Source organism: Acomys russatus, chromosome 21 (assembly GCF_903995435.1).
Source record: "Acomys russatus chromosome 21, mAcoRus1.1, whole genome shotgun sequence".
Taxonomy (NCBI): domain Eukaryota; kingdom Metazoa; phylum Chordata; class Mammalia; order Rodentia; family Muridae; genus Acomys; species Acomys russatus.
The window spans coordinates 15,063,450-15,086,012 of NC_067157.1; positions in this window are offsets into that span (position 1 = coordinate 15,063,450).

Here is a 22,563-nt window from a genome sequence, read left to right on the forward strand (position 1 = left end):
CTCTCTCTCTCTCTCTCTCTCTCTCTCTCTCTCTCTCTCTTTGTGTATGTGTGTGTGTGTGTGTGTGTGTGTGTGTGTGTGTGTGTATGATGTGTGTTTTTTTGCAGGAACAACTGGGGGCCAAAAGATGGCATCAGATACCCTGGCTGTGAGACACCTTAAGTAGGTTCTAGAAACTAAACTCCAGGTCCCTGCCAAAGCTGTCCTTGCTAGTAACCTCTGAGCCATCTCTTCAGCACAACCTATTTCTTCTTGGAATCACCTGAACTTAGGGAAAGAATATTATGGCATCTTCAGTTATGAACCAACTGTATAGTGGAAGACTTGCTAGTGATCAGCCTCTCAGCCAAAGACAGGCTCAGTTTAGAGAAGTGTTCAGTACCACAGAAGGAAACAGGCAAAATCAAGCTGGCTACACCATCTTGCTCTGAAGTTATGTGACTTCTCACAGCACCATTTTTATGACAATGGAGTTGAGCTAAGCTTATTTTGTTTCAAAATTTAGATTAAAAACTACAGAGACAAAGCAGTAATGAGGACAAAATTATTTAACAGTATATTTGAAGCATTTAAACATGTTTTCACTTGTTTTCTGATTATAAAGATGTTCATTGCCTGCATTTTAGAAATATTATCTTATCTAAAATGATTATGGAATATACATAGCATTTAAAGATAAACAAGGACATTTTTATTCTTTCTGGTTAATCTGAGGAGAAGGTTCAGGTGATTTTTCATCTCATGCTTTTAATTTTTTATTTATCTTCTTTTGAATTATATTTAAATATTATTAAATTATTTAAGATAACGTTAATTTAAAAAGTTAATCTCACACTTATTTAAATACATTTCTATGAAAAAACGAATCATACATGATCTTATATTATTTGGGGTTTAATTTATGATTCTGCATGATTTATTGAAACTTAAATATGATTACTAGATGGTAACTTAATTTTTCCAGTAATTTTGTAGCAATTTCTAATTACCATTTTACAGTCAATGAGATTTTAAAAATCACTTGTCCCGGTTAAGTTTTGTTTTATTTACAGTTTAGAGCACTGTAGATCCTACAATCAGAAATGTTCAGCTTCATACTTGTTATTTGTAAGGGTCAACTAATTCCACTGTCATTTCGTTTTTTTGTATTACATGGGTGTTGTAAACAGTGGAACCATAGAAATGATGGAAGGATTAAATTATTAATGCATGGGAAGTGTTTTTGATATGTGACTAATACATAAAAAGAGTTAAATTTACCAATATCCATAAGTCACTGGAACTTACAAACACAATGAATGACACTTTATTTGATTTATATAGGATTAGCTGTCATAAACACATCATTGTACATATGGACAGAAATAAAAATACATTTAGATCCTGGAGTAATGTTGTTAGGGCTATTACTTGGTAGTAGCAAAACAGGAATATAAAAAACAGATTTAGGTTAACTTTCTAATTATTTAAAAACTGCTGACTAAAACAAGGAATAACATTTGTTGTGAAAATTTTGCATGTGAAATAAGTATTTTTTCTGTGACAAGGTTTCCCGACGTAGCCTTTAAATAAATATATACCTCATGTCTTCATTTTTATGTCTCATTCTTTCACATCTTTATAGACAACATATTTTCTGTGAGAATCATCATGACAGAGCCTCTCCTAATGATGCTGCCTATAGTTTTTCCAGTCCTTCTGGACTAAGTGTGGGTCTTGCTGTAATGAGTAATTCTAGAAGAAGCTGAAGCTTCTGATATTCAGTTAAGAAGGCATAGAGGTAAGGGACCCAGGTTGAAACTGGGCAAGAAAGGGAGTTTATACTTCCTGGTGAATTCTACAAGTGTGTATGGTGATGTGTTGATATAAATGGTAATAGTAGATAGACAGCTTAACAACAAACAACAACAACAACAACAACAAAACAGATTGCGAAGACTGGACAAATGACTCACCAGTTAGGACCACTTGCTGCTTTCACAAGACCGTGTTGAGATCCCATCATTCATATCAAGCCAGCTCGCAGCCACCTGCACCGTTAGCACCACAGTATCAGACACTCTCTTTTGGCCTTCTTGGGTACCATACTTTACAGAGACACACACAAACGTGAACTTATATTATAAATATAAAGTGATAATAGTAATAGATAGATGATGAAAATAGTTTACCTAACGTTCTGCTTTAAAAGAGTGTCGGTATGATTCAGAATTTATTTGGAAGTTATTTCTTGTCTGTGTATTTGTAGCTTAATGAAATCAAATTTCTACATTTCTGTACACCTTTACGGATGGTTAATTAAGACTATGAAAGCTCTAATTATTAATAGAATAAAAGCTGAAAGAATGAGGATTTTAATGGATATAGATTTTTGTCCCATTTGTCCTAAAATTATTAAGAAATATTCCTTCTTTTCTGCCTAATAAGCAGTGTTTTACTTTATTCTATGAATATTCCAGTCATCTTATGGAATTTCTATATTGATTAGTTAATGAGATTATATCTATGTGAGACTTCTGTGTGAACCCAACACAGGATATTTAACCAATGCATCATGCTCATTCTGAGAATGGCTGCCATTTCTTCAGTAACACCACTGTATATTTATGAAGCATATATTGCTAAGAAATGAAAAACCTTTAAAAGCAACAGAAGTACACAATCAACAAATTAAAAGCAATGAGTATAGTGGTTCAGATAATTCTGCAGAAATGATTGGAGTGTTCCCAAATCGTGACAACATTTTAGGAAAGACTGATTAATTTTGTAAAGTTCAGGTTAACGTAAATGATAATTAACATTAACAAAGCAAATCATCAATAAAATTATCTCATGGAGTGTTACAGATTTATCTATATGCCCATTAGATGGAATCTTCTGGATTTCAAACAAAGTCAGCATTTCTCACCAGAAAAATTCAAGATTTCCCTTTGCTTACCATTTGTAACACCTTCATCCACTGAAACTGTCTCCTATTTTAGGAATATCAGTTGTTATTTATGAAATACAGATATTGAAGTGCTAAAAAGTTTGATGTTACAATCTCAGTGATATTGGTATTTCATCTTGAATCCATAGAAACAGAGTCAGATTTTCATAGGAGAATAGGTAGGTTCTTACCTCAATGATACTTTCACAGGTGCTTGTTTTTAATTTTATTGTAGAACACACAGTGTTTTCTTACTATGGATGATTTATAGTTGTTGCAGAAAATATTACCTGATAAATAAGTGTGTAGTGAGACAGAAATTAAGAGGTTCTGCTCATATTAGTTTCTGCTCGTATTATTTTTTTAAGAATAAAAATTACAAAGGATCCCTAAGAAATTCTGTGTTCAAATTAAAAAGTAAGCTTAATTATAGAAGTTTGATTATGTACTATATTCCCCAAGAGTGTTCCCTCTACAGCTGAGTTTTTAGATCAGTTCATCTCAGCATGTACTCATTTCAGTAGAAATACAAAAGATATCTCTCACTAATGATACCAGTGTTTATTATTCCATGGCCATACAAGAGATACATAACACAAGTGATAAAGTGATTTGTCCATCATGCAGTAATGGAACAAAGCAAATAATGTCTTTCTAATTCAGAACTGGGGCTGAGTCAATCTTAGAGTTGGTGTAATGGATATAATTTTGCTTCACCAAGCAAAATGGAGTAATAGAACCAACAAGTCTTGGAGTAAGAATTTTACATAAAATTTGCCATAGGATTTTGTGGTTGTTTTAAAGTTAGATTGTGTTTTATTTCATAATATTAACATAAAATCTTGTGTAGTAACCAAAAATGAATAGATATGATTAAATAATAATATGTTCATCTAAATGGGTCTCAAATGTGATCATTAATTTTGGTGAACATGGCATAAGCTGTTGTTACCTGGGAAGAATGTTCTTCAATTCAGCAATTGCCTCCATCGGATGAATCTATATGAATGTCCGTAGGGCATTTTCTAATTGGTAATGTAGGAGGAACCATACCATTGTGAGACATCCCATTCTTAGTCAATATATGCCATACCAAAACAAATGTCGGTAACAAAGACAGTAAGTCATGTCATTCTTCCATGGTTTCTCCTTCAAGTTTCTACTTTGGCTTCATGTGACACTGGACCATAATCCATATGACAAGTAATCCCTTCCTTCTCCAGGTCGCTTTTAGTCATAGTGTTTATCACATCCAGGAAAAGCTAACCAGGACACTGTGGACAATTCCATTTATATAAAATGTATAGAGTAAGTACCAATCAAGACAAATAGTATTACTTAAAATAATTGCATGCCCTGGACTAGAGTTACAGGTGGTTTTGAGCTGCCTAATGTATGTTCTGAGAACCAAACTCTGGCCCTCTGCAAAAGTTGTTGGTTCCTTAACTGTTTATCATCTTTCTGGCCCCCACCATAAGAAATTTTAAATCTTAAAGCATTAATCAATGAAAATATAAAATATGAATACATGATTGGTAGAGAATATCAATGTCCCAGTATGTAAAATGTATACACCTATTAGATAAATAAAGAGAATAAACATACATAATTTAGAGTTACTTATATTTATAGAAAACATTACATAACAGTATCACTAAAACAAAGAATGAGAATCCTCCTATATCCTGTTTACCTACCTCATCCAACTCAAGGTCATTTACAGTTTACAATGGATTTTTTGCCCATTCTCTTTACTTCATCTCTATAAATATCTACTTTCTTTAACTTCAAATTGTGTCGAATCACTTAAGTATTTATTGCCAGACTGTTGGCCGTGAATATAGTCAGCACAAATTGCATGAATTCTTTTACTTTTGTTTACATTCTTAAAATTAAGGTTTTTCAGGTATAAAGTGCAAGTTAGGAGAAACACAGAAATTGGTTAATTAATTTTGATTTAATATATAAGGAAACATGATGCTTAGAAATGTAGCGCTATGGATAGCACCATCAAGGGCACTAAATCAATAACGCAGCTGGAAAAGTAGATATTTTCAAATAACTTGAGTCCAAATTAAAGTTAAAACATTCGTACAAGATTTCAAGTAAATTAATAACGTATTTTTCACACTATCAATCAATATACAGTGATTATTAGAATAATCTCCATCTACAAATGTTTTCAAAATAAATATTGTAAAATCACTACTGTGTTCAGTAGAAGGTTTCATAGAAAAGTGGTTGTTAACCATCTTGTGTTCAAAAACTGTCTTGGAGGTAAGTAGTGTGCACATATCCACAGTCCCAGCTCTCTGTATTCTGAGAAAAAGGATAACTACATGGAGGCCAGTCTGGTAATGTAATGAGAGTTTGTTACAAACAAAACTAAAAAACCAAAACCAAAACCAAAACCAAAACAAAACAAAGCAAACAAACAAACCAAAAACAAAGCAAGAACAACTGGAATGTAACATAGTTATTGAGCCTTTCCCTATCATGACCAACATTCTAGGTTTGAGCCCCACCCAATGGAAAGGAAGGGAAAAATAAAGAATTGAAAATTTTAAAGGGTTTTTCTCATTTCATATATGCATAGATAGAGGATAGATATAGTGATAGATTAATATTTATCATAATATAACAGTGAAACTAAACAATTATTTTAATTCTGTAAAATTTAGTTGCTCATATTATTGTAAAGATATATTTATCAAAATTAACTTCTTATGAAAATGATGAGTACTTTCATTTTTGCAAACTAATAGTAAAGGCACTGACTCTCCTACCTCTTCTTGCAGGCTTTGGATGATGAAATATCTTTATTTGGTGAGTGTATGTAGCTGAAAAATGTGGTATTTATTAATTTTCTTAGATAGTTATTAATATTACTCTTTGAAACTTAAACTTAACAAGGGTATAAAAACAACCAAAAAGTGTAAACAAAACTTTTTACTTTGTTGGATAAAATTTACTGGTGTATTTTGCATTTGAAAGGATTTTTAAACATTCAAAACCACTTAACATTGATTGGAAACATTGTTCACTAGGATATTCAAATTATCCATGATACAATACTACTCATCAGTGGACAAAGACACATGTAGGCTTTGAATTTTTTAAACGAACTTTATTTGGGATTAATTAACACCTCTACCTCTCTTCCAAACCACCTAGCAATTACAGGGGCAACTGTACCAGCAACTCCCAAGTGATCTTTACACTGTTTCATTCTAGGAGCCTGTGGAAACAAAGTGGTGTGAAGAAGCCAAGAGATGTGAATTGATGCAATAGTGCTCCCTCTTTGCTTTGTGGGCTATTTTATACCCTCTCAGAGTCTGTGCAGCATGTTTTCCAACTGGCAAAGACCATGACTCTGCATGAAAGTTCCCAGCTGACAAAGATCATGCACCCTTTCATGAGTCTGTTTCAAGTGGATGAACATCGCATGCCCTCACACAAGGTAATTTCGTGTTCCATACTTGGGAACAAAACAAAATCATGTTTCCATCCAACACAGGAGCAAGTTTCCAAAATTCTAATTTGCCTTCAAATAAAAAATGTCATCATTAGCAATAAATGCTTTCAGATATTTTTCTTGAAGTCACATTCATAGGACATTCGTCTTTTAGACAATACATGTGCAAAATACCTAAATCTGAGAAGTCAGAGTTGGTATCCTGTAATGTCAAGTAAAAATATGATTCAAGATAAGTGTAGCAAGGTGACAACCCTCAATCTCCCAGACTCTTTTCACAGAAATAGTCATCATGACCTGGTATGTAGCCATTACTTGTTAGCATACCCTTACTTTTAATTTTGAAAAGCCAAGAGTATATATTTGATATAATTTGTAAGATTTGCTGACTCACCATGGACTTAGGTGGTGTGAGTTTCTAGTTTTCTTTCATTTTTTGGAACTGTATAGCAAGACAGAACAGAAAGATTATTTGTTAGCGTATACACTGCTAGGACTCATTTCCAACAACCCGCACAGTGCAGTGAAATAGATAGTGTATTAGCAATGGTGTTTTTCAATTAGTTCTGAGGCCTTTGACCTATTAGATGGATCTTAACAACTCAGGGGTCTGCATATAAACCCCTGGGTAATTGGAGCTTTAAAAGGCAAATACGTTATCATTTAACAAAGAAAGGGAAAATAGTTTTATGGGAACTTTGTCTAAGTCAGAGAGAGAAAGTAAAAGTGCAGGCAAAGGAAAAGACACTTTTATAGATTTATTTTATTTCTAAGTATGTGTGTGTGTGTGTGTGTGTGTGTGTGTGTGTGTGTGTGTGTGTGTGCGTGTGTGTGCCTATGGTACCTATGGAGGCCAGAGCATTTATAGCTCCTGAAACTTAACTGACAGACAGGCATTTATGAGCTGCTGGAACAAGATTTGGGTCCTCTGTAAAAACAACAAGTTTTCTGTATAAAAATGGGATGCCCTGATTTATCAACAGCTAGAGAATTCTTCAAGTATACTCCTGGACAAGGACCCCATCCACCCCACAGTCTCACCAGTTCTATCTAAATGCAACATTTATACCACATATATAAAAGCTTTAGAGAGTATGAAAGTTATGTCTAACTAAAATAGTCTTCCTATTTTTATTTTTTCCATTTTTGTAAACAATAACTTCTATTTTGCATAGCTATGCTGCAAAGACAAATTAGATAATAAAAGATGTGCGATTTTTGTGTTTCTTTGGGAAGTATTATTTTAGCATCTCATTCTCCTTGACTTTCTTTTTTTTTTTTTTTTTTTGATTTTTTAAAATTTTTTATTATTAATTTATTCTTGTTACAGCTCAATGGTTATCCCATCCCTTGTGTCCTCCCATTCTTCCCTCCCTCTCCTTTTCCCCTTATTTCCCTCTCCTATGACTGTTCCTGAGGGGGATTACCTCCCCCTGTATATGCTCATAGGGTATCAAGTCTCCTCTTGGTAACCTGCTGTCCTTCCTCTGAGTGCCACCAGGTCTCCCCCTCCAGGAGACATGGTCAAATGTGAGGCACCAGAGTACGTGAGAAAGTCATATCCCACTCTCCACTCAACTGTGGAGAATGTTCTGACCGTTGGCTAGATCTGGGTAGGGGTTTAAAGTTTACCGCCTGTATTGTCCTTGGCTGGTGCCTTAGTTTGAGTGGGACCCCTGGGCCCAAACCTGCCTATCATAATGTTCTACTTGTAGGTTTCTAGGACCCTCTAGATCCTTCTACTTTGCCATTCTCCCATGCTTCTCTCATCCAACTCATTTTAAGAAAACTCACTAATACTTGTGAATTTTGCTTTAATGAAGAATAAAAGTGCATTAAGTAAGATCTTCTAACAGGAAAATCAGGTTGTTCTCTGTGCCACAACGATAGAATGTTACAAACTCCAAAGTTCAGGATAAAGATGAGGGAAAGTTAACGGGCTTCCTAAGTGCATAGGTTAAATATGCACTGAGAAAAAGAATGACTTGGACATCAATACCATGTGAACTGAGACTTTAAGATTGAGTTTATTTTGTTTCAAGAATATTGGTTTAGTCTGTGTGTCTGTTATCTGTGGTTGTAGTTACTCTCATATGGAGAAGCAGAGTGGTAACCTGCATACAGCTGTGTGACATCATATTATTGCAGTTATTTCTCTGTTCCCATGTCAATGGACACAGAGCTGTAATGTTTCAGTTAACAACCAACTCTGTTAAAGGTCATTAAAAAATGAAGTGTAAGGAATAAAAGACAGTCAACAAAACCTGATGCTTTATTTTTATTTGACTTTTTATATCAATGACATTTCCACATAAAATTAAATTCTGAAAGACATGTAAGTACATTGAAGGAAAATTCAAGCATAATCAGTGCTATTGAAACTGTATAATTCAAACAAAACAATACTGAAATAGGTTACAATATAAAAATTTCACATTGTTGCCTTTTTAAGCTCCTCCCAAATTTAATGTCATTAAGAATAGAACTTTTGTTAATATTTAGAATTCTTGGAATATACCTTATATTGAACAAACTGTCATACTTAATATTGCTTTTGTTTCATATTTGTTTGTAAAAGAAAAGCTTTGTTAAGAAGTTATATGGCCAGCGATCACAGTGGTGCACACCTGTAATGCCAGCACTCAGGGAGACAGAAGCAAGTGGAACTCTGTGAGATCAAGGCCAGTGTGGTGAGTCCAGGACAGCCAAAAATACTCACACAGAAACCCTGCCTCAAAAAACAAAAAACAAAACAAACAAAAACCCACAACAAAACAGAACAAAAAAAGAAGTTTTATGGCAAAGATCTTGACACTTGCAATTTCATAGTAATGAAGCCATTTCTTTCAGAGGTAACTGGCTCTACCTTAAGGGCGGGAGTTGCTCAGATAACTGGAGTACTCTTATAAGTGTTGCTGGTGAAGGATGGCTCACTTGCTGCTTTGAAATGGAGCTAGGTTTGGTTTTAACACCTACATTAGGCACAATCAACTGTACCTCCACATACAGGGCATCTCCAACCATCTTATTGCCTCTTCATACACCGTGCATGGGCATGGTGCATAATCATACATGCTGGCACTCACATACACATAAAATTTTTAAAAATTATTTTAGATATCTATGGAAACAGCCACATGTGTGGTTCTTTGAGGCAATGTTCTGGAATACATTTTTTCTTACTTCTGTCAGCCTATCTTTGAAATTATATAGAGCAAAGAAAATATCTTTCAAACTTTATATAAAGAGGCAATCTCATCCTAGAGAAATAAATTATTACTTGATCTCACATAACCAATGTACTAGAGGAGTAAATGTACTGAAAAAGATTTAAAGCCATTTTCTTTTTAATTTCATGAATGAATTGCATTGCACCATGCTGAAAGTTTACTTAATTCTGATTTCTTTCCATAGGAAGTAAATTGCACACACATATGTGAAGCAATTTTTATTAAAGTTAAGTAATTGTTTTCAAACCAATAAAGAAAATATTAATTGTAGTTTTTAAATTTTATTTTGTGAAAATATAATGGTTTCTCTAATATATGTGTGTGTGTGTGTGTGTGTGTGTGTGTGTGTGTGTGTGTGTGTCTGTGTGTGTGTGCGCGCGCGCGCGGGCATGCATATGTGTGTAAAAGCAAAGATAAAAGTAAAACATCACCCTGGTCCCTCTGAACCATGGAGCACTCCTGCTGCCGTGGTGTGGGGAACTCGGTGTTCCTGGCTCAGAAATCTGGGTAATTCCCTGAATTGTTTACTGGAGCTTCTAAACATGGTCCACACTGCTTGCCAGTCGGATATGACTTTCACATGAACTCTGGTGCCTCACATTTGACCATGTCCCCTGAAGAGGGAGACCTGGTGGCACTCAGAGGAAGGACAGTAGGTTACCAAGAAGAGACTTGATACCCTATGAGCATATACAGGGGGAGGAAATCCCCCCAAGGAACAATCATAGGGGAGGGGTGTAAGGGGAAAATGAGAGGGAGGGAAGAATGGGAGGATACAAGGGATGAGATAACCATTGAGATGTAACAAGAATAAATTAATAAAAAAATTTTTTAAAAGTAAAACATCAAATCATAATAAATAAGACTCACTTTGACAACTATGAAAATAATCACTGAGATGAAGGTGAGCTTGAAGACTCTAGGACCTGTTTCCTTTGGTAAAACTCTATTTTGGATTAAACAAAATTCATTTACTTAAGTTCACTCAAACTTCTGTCTATCAAATATACTGTATATTTAGCATTTGACCTGATTTCCTCCTAAATGTGCTTTTAAAAGCATAGGCATATTTAAAAACATGTCTGAATATTGGAAAATATTTATTTTAAGTGAATTATATTGATGAAAGTAAGATCCAGCTGCTTGACATCTATATTTTAAATACACATTATAAACTTACTTTAATTACATCTCTGAAATAAATACCTCTATATCAAAAACAGAAAGGAATGCCATGGCTGTTTATACATTAGCTCACATCCCTAGTCCCGTCCCTTCCATCTTGGCATCATTTAGACATTAGAACATGTCTCATACACGAAAACAGAAACAAACAAACAAACCTAGATGCGGTGTGCTGAGGAAACATAAAGGAGTTCAGTAAATATTGTAGTTTAAGATCCATTTGGCACTTATATTAAGCTAATATTATATATATATATATATCTTTCTCCAAAGCAAAATCTTCATAAAAATTGAACTCCTTTGGCGAAATTCATGCTTTCTACCTCAATAAAATACTGCTTATATGTAAAAACAGATATTCTTAAGCCAGACTCTGCCTTTCATTTATTACTGAAGGAAAGAGCTTTCAATTATATTAAGAATAGCTTTTGTCATTGTCAAATAGCTATTGTTGAAACTGAGCCATCATTTCAGATATGGGAATGTGGGATTTCCATGATTTATCTACGTATATCATTTCATATCTTCCCTTGCAACCTATTAGCTGTTAAATTAGTACTGGTCAGTCAGTGTGCTTACTTTATGTAGTTGATTCCTATGAGTACTTTATTCCTGCTGAAGTCATTCAAATAATGGCTCATGACATAGTTGATACAAACTATTATTTCCTGTTCCTAAAGAACTTCCAAATTTAAATAGAAATTTACAGGGTTTGTTGTTGTTCTTAAAATTTTTACGCATTACTCAAGTTCACAGACCCAGAAATTACAAAGCATCATTTTGATGTTAATTCTCTCAGAAATAGGTCAATGTTACAATAATGAAAATTGAACAATGTCCAAAGGACAAAAGTAATACCACTTCAGCTCAGTTGTTCAGGAGCAATTGAGTAGATGAACTTGTTAGCAAGAGTAAAGACCAGCAAGGCAAAGGCAAAGGCTTCCTCTACCATGTTTTTTGTCTGACTGCCACAAGAAGGTGCTGCTGTGTTTAGGGCAGTTCTTCATTTATCAAGGAAATCACTTACAGGAATGCCCAGTGGCTTTACCTTTAGTTGTTTCCACGTCCACTTCAGTTGACAATCAAAATTAATCATTATACTAACCTTTGCTATTATAGCCACAAGTAATTCAATGCAACATGTACCAAGCTCTTTGCCAAGAAAATTTCAGTATATCGTCACAGTATATCATTACAAGAAACCAAATACTTGCCCCATCTTACAAAAGGAAATAATAAGCGAGGTAGTGTGTAGGGTTATTGAAAGTCTGAGTGCTGAGAGTGTTATGGAAAAATGGGGGGATTAGGGACCCAGAGGGTTCAGGATCCCCATAAGTAGACCATCAAAGTCAGCAGATGTGTACCCGGGGGGGGGGGGGGGCTGCACCAACTGTTACACCAGGCAAGGACAATGCATACAATGAAGAAAGACCCCCTGTCCAGATCTAGCCAATGGACACCACATTCTCCATGGTTGTCGGGAGAGCAGGGACTGCCTCTGACATGAACTCTGGTGACCTCAGTTTCATCACTTCCCCTTGGTGGGGAGGCCTGGCAGGCACACAGAGGAAGGGGATGCAGGCTATTGGGATGAGACCTGATAGACTGTGGTCATATGGTGGGAGAGGAGGTCCCCTTCTGTCAGAGGTCTAAGAGAGGGCAATAGGGCAGAAGATGGAAGGAGGGTCGGAATGGGAATATAGAAGCAAGGGGATAAAAATCAGGATGTAATCTGAATAAATGATAAAAAACTTTTTAAAAAGGAAAGAGAAAATGAAAATGTCTCAAAGAATAGTTAGTCACTCAGGCAGCAATTGTATTAGAAAGCAATTGAATGTCATACCTGCCCCCACCCTAAAACAAGTATATGACCCACCCTGCATACATGACCCACCCTGCATAATCCCAATTATGAGAGCATGAGAAGGGGAGATGTCATACATATAGGAACATAAGAATACTGGGAAGAGATGGAAGCCTCAACCTCACCTTCTAATTATTTCACTCTTTAGCCTTAACCCACATCTTTTACTGTATGCCCTGTAGAGGGGGAAATACTCAAACCAAGTCATCATCAGCAATCGAAATAATATGCATCCAAAAGAAACCAGTCTAGAAATGAAGTTCTTTATTCAAAACATTCTTCAGCTTCATATGCATTTAAGCACTCACTGAACATTTTGATTGGTTATTTTTATAAGAAATGAGTAAAACTACAGTAAAAGAAAACAAGACCTAAATGGCCTTTCTACTTTCCTTTAAAAGAAAGTAAAAACATTTGTATAATGAACTCCCCTCCCCCCATGCCCAAACTTTTCCCCCACCCCCACCCCACTACCATGGCTTGTGAGACAGATAACTTCAGACTTTAGGATCCTGTAAACAGAAGCCCTGTGCTTTACCCCATACAGATAAAGTTTGGATTTCTCACATTAAGCTAGCAAACATCTCTGTTGTACTTGCCTCATGGGAAAAGAGCTGTTTATTCACACTTGCTGGGCCAACAGCTGACGCTACATGGCCTCCTGTGGCCACACAGGAGCCTGTAATGGCCTGGGGAATCCCTGTAATGTTCCAAGAAGGCATGCAGATCTAAATGCTTAATTTCTGTATAAAAATTGGTCTCACAATTCCTGTCTACACCAAACCTCTTTGTTTTCACTTAAAATCTACACATTCCATAATCTACACATGGTATCCATAAATGCATACCCATGGCCTTTATTCTGATCCTTCAGATACAAAAGAAAACACTACTTCTGGATTTGTTGTTCCTGGTATAATATCTTCTTAAATAATAAGCACATTTATTCATTCTGTTAGTGTTTATTAACTACCTATTGTGGGCCACATAATGCAGTAGGATATAGGAATTTAGCAGTAAATGATTCAAAGTTTCCTTGACTTTGTTCTTGTGGGAGGACAGGTAATGATAAGGCTCATAAATAAAATCTGTAGTAGTATGTACATCGTTTTCGTAATGTGTCTTCCAATTTGTCAGTAACATGCATCTGAGTTAGGAATAAAAAGCCATAATCTCCTTTTGTTCAATAATTCTTCATTGGTTATTTTAAGCTTAATCTGTTGCTCATTCCACTGTGATATTGGAATGTTAATATTATTTTTATGCAAACATCCATACAGAAAATAAGTAATCAGCAATATACTACCTATTTCCTCTTTAAAATAATGGTATAAGTAATCTGCATTTTATTCTGTAGTATTTTGCTTTTATAAAATCAAATATAAAACTATATTACTAAATTGATAATACTATCTCTTGGACTTTTGCCAAATTAATTAGTATTGTCACTATAGCAGAAGGACAAATACATAGTTAATTATATATATATATATATATATATATATATATATATATATATATATATATATATATATATTACTTCATTTGGTGTTTATGTTAATAATTTTAGACAATTAAATATTATTAAGACCATTCCAAATGTATTGGAAGACCTAAATCACATGATGATAATATTCAATTAAATGCTACATAGTTTTTTGTATAGAGAGATCATAAAACCAGTTACTATATTAAGAATTGAAAGAAAGAAATCTCAAGCAATGATCCTTATAATTAATCCTTGAAAATACAGTATGCTAAATGCCATAATTTTGGGAAAATATAGTCTAATGGCTGAATAGATATTCACTTCCTGAAAACCAATGTGTAAATCTTTATTTTGATATTTACTGAGGAATACTGAGTGAGCAATGTAATTTCATAAAAATTAGAACAAGGATGATACTGAAGATGATGCCCAAACAAGGCATTCAAATTCAACTTTCCTGGATGCCACTGCCTATTCAAGAACTTAGTGAGTGTCACTTCTGCTGGTTAGGATTCACAATGGTGATGGGTGGAACATTTTGCTAATACTTCTGAAAGTGCTATTGGACAGATAAAGAATTTTTGGATCAGTCTTTTCTGTGGAAATATAAAACCTTTGTCATTTTTGAGTTATTGGCAAAAAGTGCACCTGTGAGAAATATAAATCTCAGAGGAATTTACAAATCCGCAGAACCTGAATATCATGAATAATTTGAATTATCTTCTCACTGTGAGAAATGTAAATCTAGTTTGTAAATTGGAAACATCCCTTAGTTAATGTTGACAAATTACATTTAATGAAAACATAAAAAAGCAATGGTTATGCCCAACTAAATCTTGTAAGTAAATTACATTAGGGCTAAATAATACCAATCGCAAAGGAAAATCAACACCTCAGGAGAGACAGCTTTGCCATATGTGAAGCTGGGTGAGAGTCACTAGCCATAAGGACAGGATGCAAAAAGATGTCAAGAGTGTGTCAGTATGTGAGGAGATGTGGAGGGGACAAATAGTGTGATGACAATGGCTTTGGTCAACAAGAGGACACATGTGCAATTTCCAGCAGATATTTTATTTATAGTAGAAAACTAGATTAGGAAGCATAATAATGACAGGTAGGTGAAGGAATGCATGGGCTAGCTCTTCCTAATTATAAGCTCTCCATGAGGAAACCGACGGTTTTCACAAAAATTTCTTGCTCTCCTTTCTTTTTGTGTAGCATGCTACACTCAAATAGATTGTACTCTTTGTCTTTTCATCAAGTTTTATCTAAGTAATCTAAAGGATAAGTTTTGCTCTATAAAGGAAATAGAAATGTAGGATTAGGCACACTCTCATGTACACATGTATTTGAGCTCTGAAAGGTCTTTTATTGTCATAACAATTCATCATGCTCATTTTCAAACATTCGTGAACTTAAAAATTAATTAGAAAATATTGCTTTAGACCCTCAGTCAGAGAAGTTTACCCTAGAAAGTATAGTCATATTTTGGAGAATGGTGGATGGTTTTGGATCTTATAATGGCTTATCCTGCCAGGAGTTTTTCATAAAGTTGTGGCATCTAAGCAACATGACTTTGAACACAGTCTTTTTGCCTTTTAACTTTGGAGTCACAAACCTAGTACTTCAATCATCTAGGCTCACTTTTTTAAAATAGGGAGATACCTTCATTAAACATGATGTATTTAAAAACTATTTATCACAAGTGCAAGGAATTTTCAGTGAAATTTGAGCACTTTTATGCTTTCTGCAACACTAGTCACCGTAGTCACAAAATGGAACAACAAGTGTCCATTAGCTGAAGGAAATATAGTAAATACATACAGTGATACTATGGATGGAACTATTGGTCATGAAATTAAATGAAATAAGCCAGGCACCATAAGATGAGTCTGGCATGAGTTCATTCACACGTGAAAGCTAACAGATATGACCTTGTGGAAACAGAGTGGCACTTATCAGACGCGAGAGACCAGGAGGAAGGGAGAGGAGGCAAAAGCTGATCTGTGTGTGTATCTTACACTTTGACAGATGTAAGGTCCATGAACAAAAGGGTGCCGGGATAGCTCACTGCCTTTATTATGTAATTGTGAGTATGTGGCATTGCACGTGTGTATGAGCACTTGTGTATGGAAGCCAGAGATCAAGTTAGTATCTTCCTCCTTGAACCCGAGGCTCACTGATTCACCTGGACAGGCTGTCAGTGAGCTCCAGAGAGGGACTTTTCTCTGACCATCTTGCTCTGAGCCTAGAGCCACAGACCATCACATCATCTTCTTAACATGGGTGTCAGTAATCCAAACTCATGTCAGCGTGCTTATGTGGCAAGCACTTTATCACCTGAGGCACCTCCTCAGTCCTCAGCGGTGTCCAAACTAGACCAAATTTACTTCAGAATTCAAAAACCAAGAAAAACATTTTGGAAAGTTTTCATCCTAAATGACAAATGTTTGAGAAAATAGATGTCTGCCTTGACTTAAACATAATGTATAACTGGAAATACTTCATAGTCCCCATTGACATAATCAACTTTTAGGGATTTTAATCAGTTAGACAAGAAAAGAGATATAACTGTATCTTAAAAGTACATTAATACAGTCTGTAGTAGAATTGTAGTAGAATACATCCGTAACCACGTAAGGAAAACTGAAGTCTAAGACTGAGTGTTAATTAGAAGACATGACATTCTGGTGAAAGCTGTCTATAAAGCCTGGGACCACATCAATCTGACCATGTATTTGAAGTCATTCTCAATCATGTTTTACTGATTTGGGTTCTTACTTGGTATTAATATTTTGTTTTAGTGTTTCTTCTTTCTGGGTCCCTTAATTGTATTGTTATTAAAGAGGGTATGTATAAATTTTGTATGTTACATACTTTTAATTCTACTGTTATTTAAGTATGTATATACTTAGTAGTTCGGCAAATACATAGCTCTCTTCTGTAACGTGCAAATAAGAAACCAATGTTTGTGCTCCACTTACAGGCAGGAGGTGTGATTATGGATCGAGCTTATTCTGTCTCCTGCAAAGATAACCCTACCACACACACTGCATAATGTCCAGAACTTGAAAACATTTTATAATATTCCCTTCTTCATTTGCATTTTTCTCTTTGTGTTACATATTTAGGCTTCTTGTATCTAGCTTACAGTTATTCTTAATACAATTATGCCATCCTAATTTTTATTCATGTAGAGGTAACTAATGAAAGCCAATCTGTTTTCTTAAATAATTCTCCTATTTCTCAGAGAAATAGTTTCTAGGATGCCAAGTCATCTGGACAGTACTGAAATGAATTAAAGTTAAGCACTGGCTCTTGATTCCTGAATTCTACAAGTACTTGGGTCAGCACAACATTCTTTAGGCACCACCTTGAATTTTAAGACACAGAACTTGGAAAGACATGAAAAGTCAGATGTTTAATGGACTGAAGAAGGCAAACATTTATTCTAGTCACCAACTCACCTCATATTGCCATACTAAGCATTTACTGAGTGAGTAAGTAAACACAAAGGGAGGTGTTCAGCAAAACCCAGAAAACCGTTAGTAGGCAGAGGAGTATTTCATCTGCTCCTGCCTTAAGGTTGTTAAACATATCACTGTGCCTCCAGCCATGCTGCAGTTTCAAAAGGCTAACTCCCTAATAACTAAAGTTAATGTAGGAATTACAATAATTTACATTGTAATACCATTGCTTTAAGAACACAATATCAAAATCAAGACTAGCAATGAGCTAGCTAGTTAATCTTCTAAATATTTCCCATTAGCCACCCGAAACAGTCCTCAAAAAACTGGGAAGCAGGAAGTTCTTATTTTACTAAAGAGAACAGATGTCTCAAAAGTAAATCTTTACAGGAAACACTGGGATGTATTTAATGCACTCTTCAATATATTTCTGTGACAGTTTAATTTATATTTACCCAATATTCTCCCAATATTGAATATTATTCTCAAAAATGTAAATTAATTCCTACTGGTAAGCTAACTCCTTGAATTGGTTGTTTTAGTTCCCAGCAAAGATAATATGCCCACTTTTCAAAGCAATCCATAAAGAAACCATTTTTTGTTTGAACAGAGCAGAATCCGCAAAGCTGATGAAAATTGTTAGGAATGCAAATAGAAGATGTCCTAACTCCTTCCAAGTTTCAAAACGGTTGAAAAGCTAGCAGGGCTGGTAAGTAAGTTTATGAGTCAGCTGTTCTTGCTGTTTTATTTCCACTGAGTGAAGGATGTTTAAACCAGCAACATGGCTGCTCAGGCAAGGGATCACATCCAAAACTTTCAAGGTCTATGTGGTACAGCTGGAATGCAGACACTCTCTGGATTACAGTATGTTCTGGCTAGAATACAGATATGCCCTATTACACACCTTAAATCCCAAACAATGCAGGTAAAGATAGTTTATAAAAGGAAGCAGCCATGTTTGGAAGTGATGGTTAATTGAGGAGCAGACAAGTGATGAATCAGAGAAAGAGTTGACAGATTAGGATATGGCGAACTGTCAGGAGAGAGAGCAGGAAGAAAGAGTAAGCAGTATAGGAAGAGAAGGGTTTTGTTTATTTTGGGTTTTTTTTTGTGTGTTTGTTTTGGTTTTACCAAGACTTGATTATTTTTGAGGAACTGCCCATATCAATTTTCTGTGTGGGTGCACTACATTATATTTGAACTACATAGAGGTTCCTTCTTCCTCTCAAATCGTTACCTACATTTTCATTATTTCTTAATTCTTTGTGATAGCTGTTCTGAATGGGGTAAGTAGAATGACAGCTTACTTTTGATTTGCATTTTTCTGGTGGCTAGTGATTTTTTTCTATCATTTTTGTATATTTGCCCATGGTGGTATAATTTTTAAGAAATAATTGTATTAACTTTGTTTTTTTTTTTTCTGATTTTTATTTTTTTATTTTTTTTATCTTCTTTTTTTTTTATTAATTTATTCTTGTTACATCTCAATGTTTATCCCATCCCTTGTATCCTCCCATTCCTCCCCCCCCCCATTTTCCCATTATTCCCCTCCCCTGTGGTATTAACTTTGAATATGACATAAAATGTAGTTCTATCAATTTACCGTCCTCATCTATCCATAGAGTCACCATAATTCACCCACCTACCTTTTTTTTAAACCTACCCAGTACAATTTGAGCTGCTCAAATATTCTTGTCTCAAAATACAGTGCAGGAATGGACTCTTGTGAGAACAATTTTGGTAGATTGTGTTAATACTCCAAGAAAACAATACAAGAGTCTAGTGTCTTCAGATTCGTCAAAACATAGAATTGGTTTTGGAATATGTTTCTGTGCTTCTCCCAGGTGTAGCAGATAGGAGTGAGTTTACTTCAGATTACTCATTATTACTTGCTATTGTTAATCAATGAAGTGGTTAAACTATCTTTTATATGCCTCTAAAGAAAACATATTTTTGCCATGTGCAACTTGTCATTGGGATTGTATTCAACTTGAATTCATGAGATCTTTATTCACATGACCTTTTTTAACTCACAGGGTACAAATTGTCTGAGGCTGTCAATAAAGTTGGCTATTACATACAACTTTAGTCTACCTCCTTTTTTTTTTTTTTACTTTTATTACACATGTATAAAACAAACTACACACAGCAAGAAGAACCATGTGACAATCATGAGGATCAGTTCTATACATGTTACATTCATAGTGAAAAAGGCAACTGCATTTGTCCTGTTTGAAGTAAGTATCTTTCTTGTCTTGTTTGGTCTTAATTTCCAAATGAGATTCAATATCTATTCTATCTCAACTCTAATAGCTTAACTTCTTTATCTTGATCTAAGACGATCTTGTCCCTTAATCAACTAAGCTTGGTTGTAAAACTGCACTATCTTGTCTTCAATGCCCCTCAAAGACTTGAGAAGGAATAAAACTTAAATTCCTGAGTGAACCAGCAGTGTGGGTTAGCAGCTTCCAAAATGTACAAATTGACTTAAGACAGTTTACTGCCTGACCAGTCACCCAGTACACTTTATAACGTTGGAGCCTCATCTTCAGCTTTCTGGCCTAATATCTCTGCCAGACTTGTTTGTAGGGCAGGAACTATTGAGGATTTGTTTACCCTGACTTGGCAGAGTGCGGCCATCGACTCTGTCTGCATCTAAGATGCCCATTTTTAGGCAGATTCTGTTTGTGGCAGGAATGAGGACATTTTGCCCAATGGCTGGCTTGCCACCTTTGAACCTATCTCCATAAGGAGGGTCTCTGATGCTCATCATCTTCTTTGAGGTTGGGTGGGTGTTGTTGGGAGTTAACTTGTCTTGTTGTTGAAGAAATTTAGGATTGTAAGAATAACCACTGAGATGTAACAAGAATAAATTAATAAAAAATATTTAAAAAAGAAAAACTTTAAATGCCATATTCTGGAGAGAGGGGGCTACAATTGAGATGTAAAGAACTCAAATTACAGAATAAGCAGATAATTTATATTCCTAATTGCACTACATGGGAATAGTTCTAAGACTGGCAGAGATATGAATGTAAAGGCATAGCGAGGCCTCATGTTGACAACAGATTCTCTGTGACTTAGTATTTGAGGCCACTACTAGTAAGGCATGAAGGAAGACTTGCAAATGCCTTATGTCGACCCATACAATGCCTAGCAAACTAGCTTTAGTTGTTCTGTGCATCCTGCACACCTTGTACAATTATAATGGTAGAACTGTATAATACTTGTGAGAAATTGTGTTTTCAGAACAAAATAACCAGCTGGATCAGACCTGACAGAAATCATTCCTCCCAGCACAATCGACACTGACATCCTGCATTCTCCTAGCTCCAGCCTGACAGATCTGTTGCTTTTACCCATCAGATTAGGACAGCTTCCTGGAAAACATTGTAGAAAACTTCTCATCCAATTTGGACCACCATTTCCATCTCCTACTAAGCCTGGAATCTCTCAACATTTAGAAACTTAACCACAAATGTTATCAATAGATTGCTTAACCAGTCTCTCCAATTTCGGGGTCCCATTTCAAGGTATTATTTGCCTCAATTGAACCTGAAGAAACCTTAAGAGAACAATGCCTCATTCCGTCAAAAGAGGGGGTTGTATAGGTTGCTGTTTACTAGTTGATCTACAAATTCTTATTCTCATCAGGAGGTGATCATAAGTCATTACTGCTCTTATACAGAGAAAAAAAATAGGGGAAAAGGCATCAATGTCTCTCTTTGCCTTTATCTTGCATACATAGGCAAGGAGATGGGAGCTGAAAGGAAAGAAAGGAAGATTTAGGAACATAGAGGGAGGCTAGAACAAAAACTAGATGATTGAACCAACTCTTTAACTCAATGCCTTAATTGTTACTTATAATGAAGGTTATGTCTAAGTCATTGCTATAGAATTTAGTACACGGATACAAAACATGAGCATGTCAAATACTTGGCAGATTTTAACACAAGAATATATATCTTAAGTCTAACAGATAGATTTGACTCTATCGATATATGTGGTAAATTAGCTGAATAAGGTCTTCAAAAGCCTCAGAGACACACAGAATATAGTCTGCCTCTTATATCATCTCCACTCTCCCATGTCCCACCACCTCTAAGAGTAGAGCCATCCCATGACGTGTTGTAAAACTATGGAGATGCATACCTTAAAAAAAAAAAACCTACTCTCCCTCTTTGAAAAGCTGTGAATTGACAGGAATTCCTCAGCTAGTAGCTAAAATTAATGCCCCCTTCTGCCTCCATGCTTGGATTATGATAAGTTTAGGCATGTAGCAGTCTTTTACAACTGCCCTGATATTTCCAGAAAACACTGTTGTTGTAGTCATCTGCCACTTCTAGCTCTTTCAATCACTTCGACCCTGCTTAACAATAATCCACGAGCTTTACTTGGATAAGGGTGATATCTAGATGTCTCAGAATTGAGAGATCCTCAGTATCTTTCTACACATTGCCCTGTTGTGAGTCTGTTGGCTAATTGCTAACTACTGCAAGAAGAAGCTTCTCTGATGAGGTTTCAGAGATTCACTACTCTCCAAGCATAGGAGTAATTCATTAAGGGTCACTATAACACGATGTGCACTTAACAGAATAACAGTTGCAAGTTCTTCCCTAGGACGTATGAACTACAAGACATTGTTTGGGCTGAATTATTGATAATGGGTCTGATTTTTATCTTGGGAATGAGCTTTAAATGAACTTAAATTTTTTTTTTTGCCTGTTCCAATTGCACTTATGCAACCATTACGACAACATCTTGCTTTGATCAGTCATTGAGGTTGTTTAGAAAATAGCCAGTTGAGTAAGACTCATGGCTGCTTCTTTTTTAGTAGTCTGAAAAGCACATCCCAGGTCTAATAAAATGTTCCAGGACAGTACCAACATGTTTTCCCCATTTTTCAATGATTCAATTCTGTGGT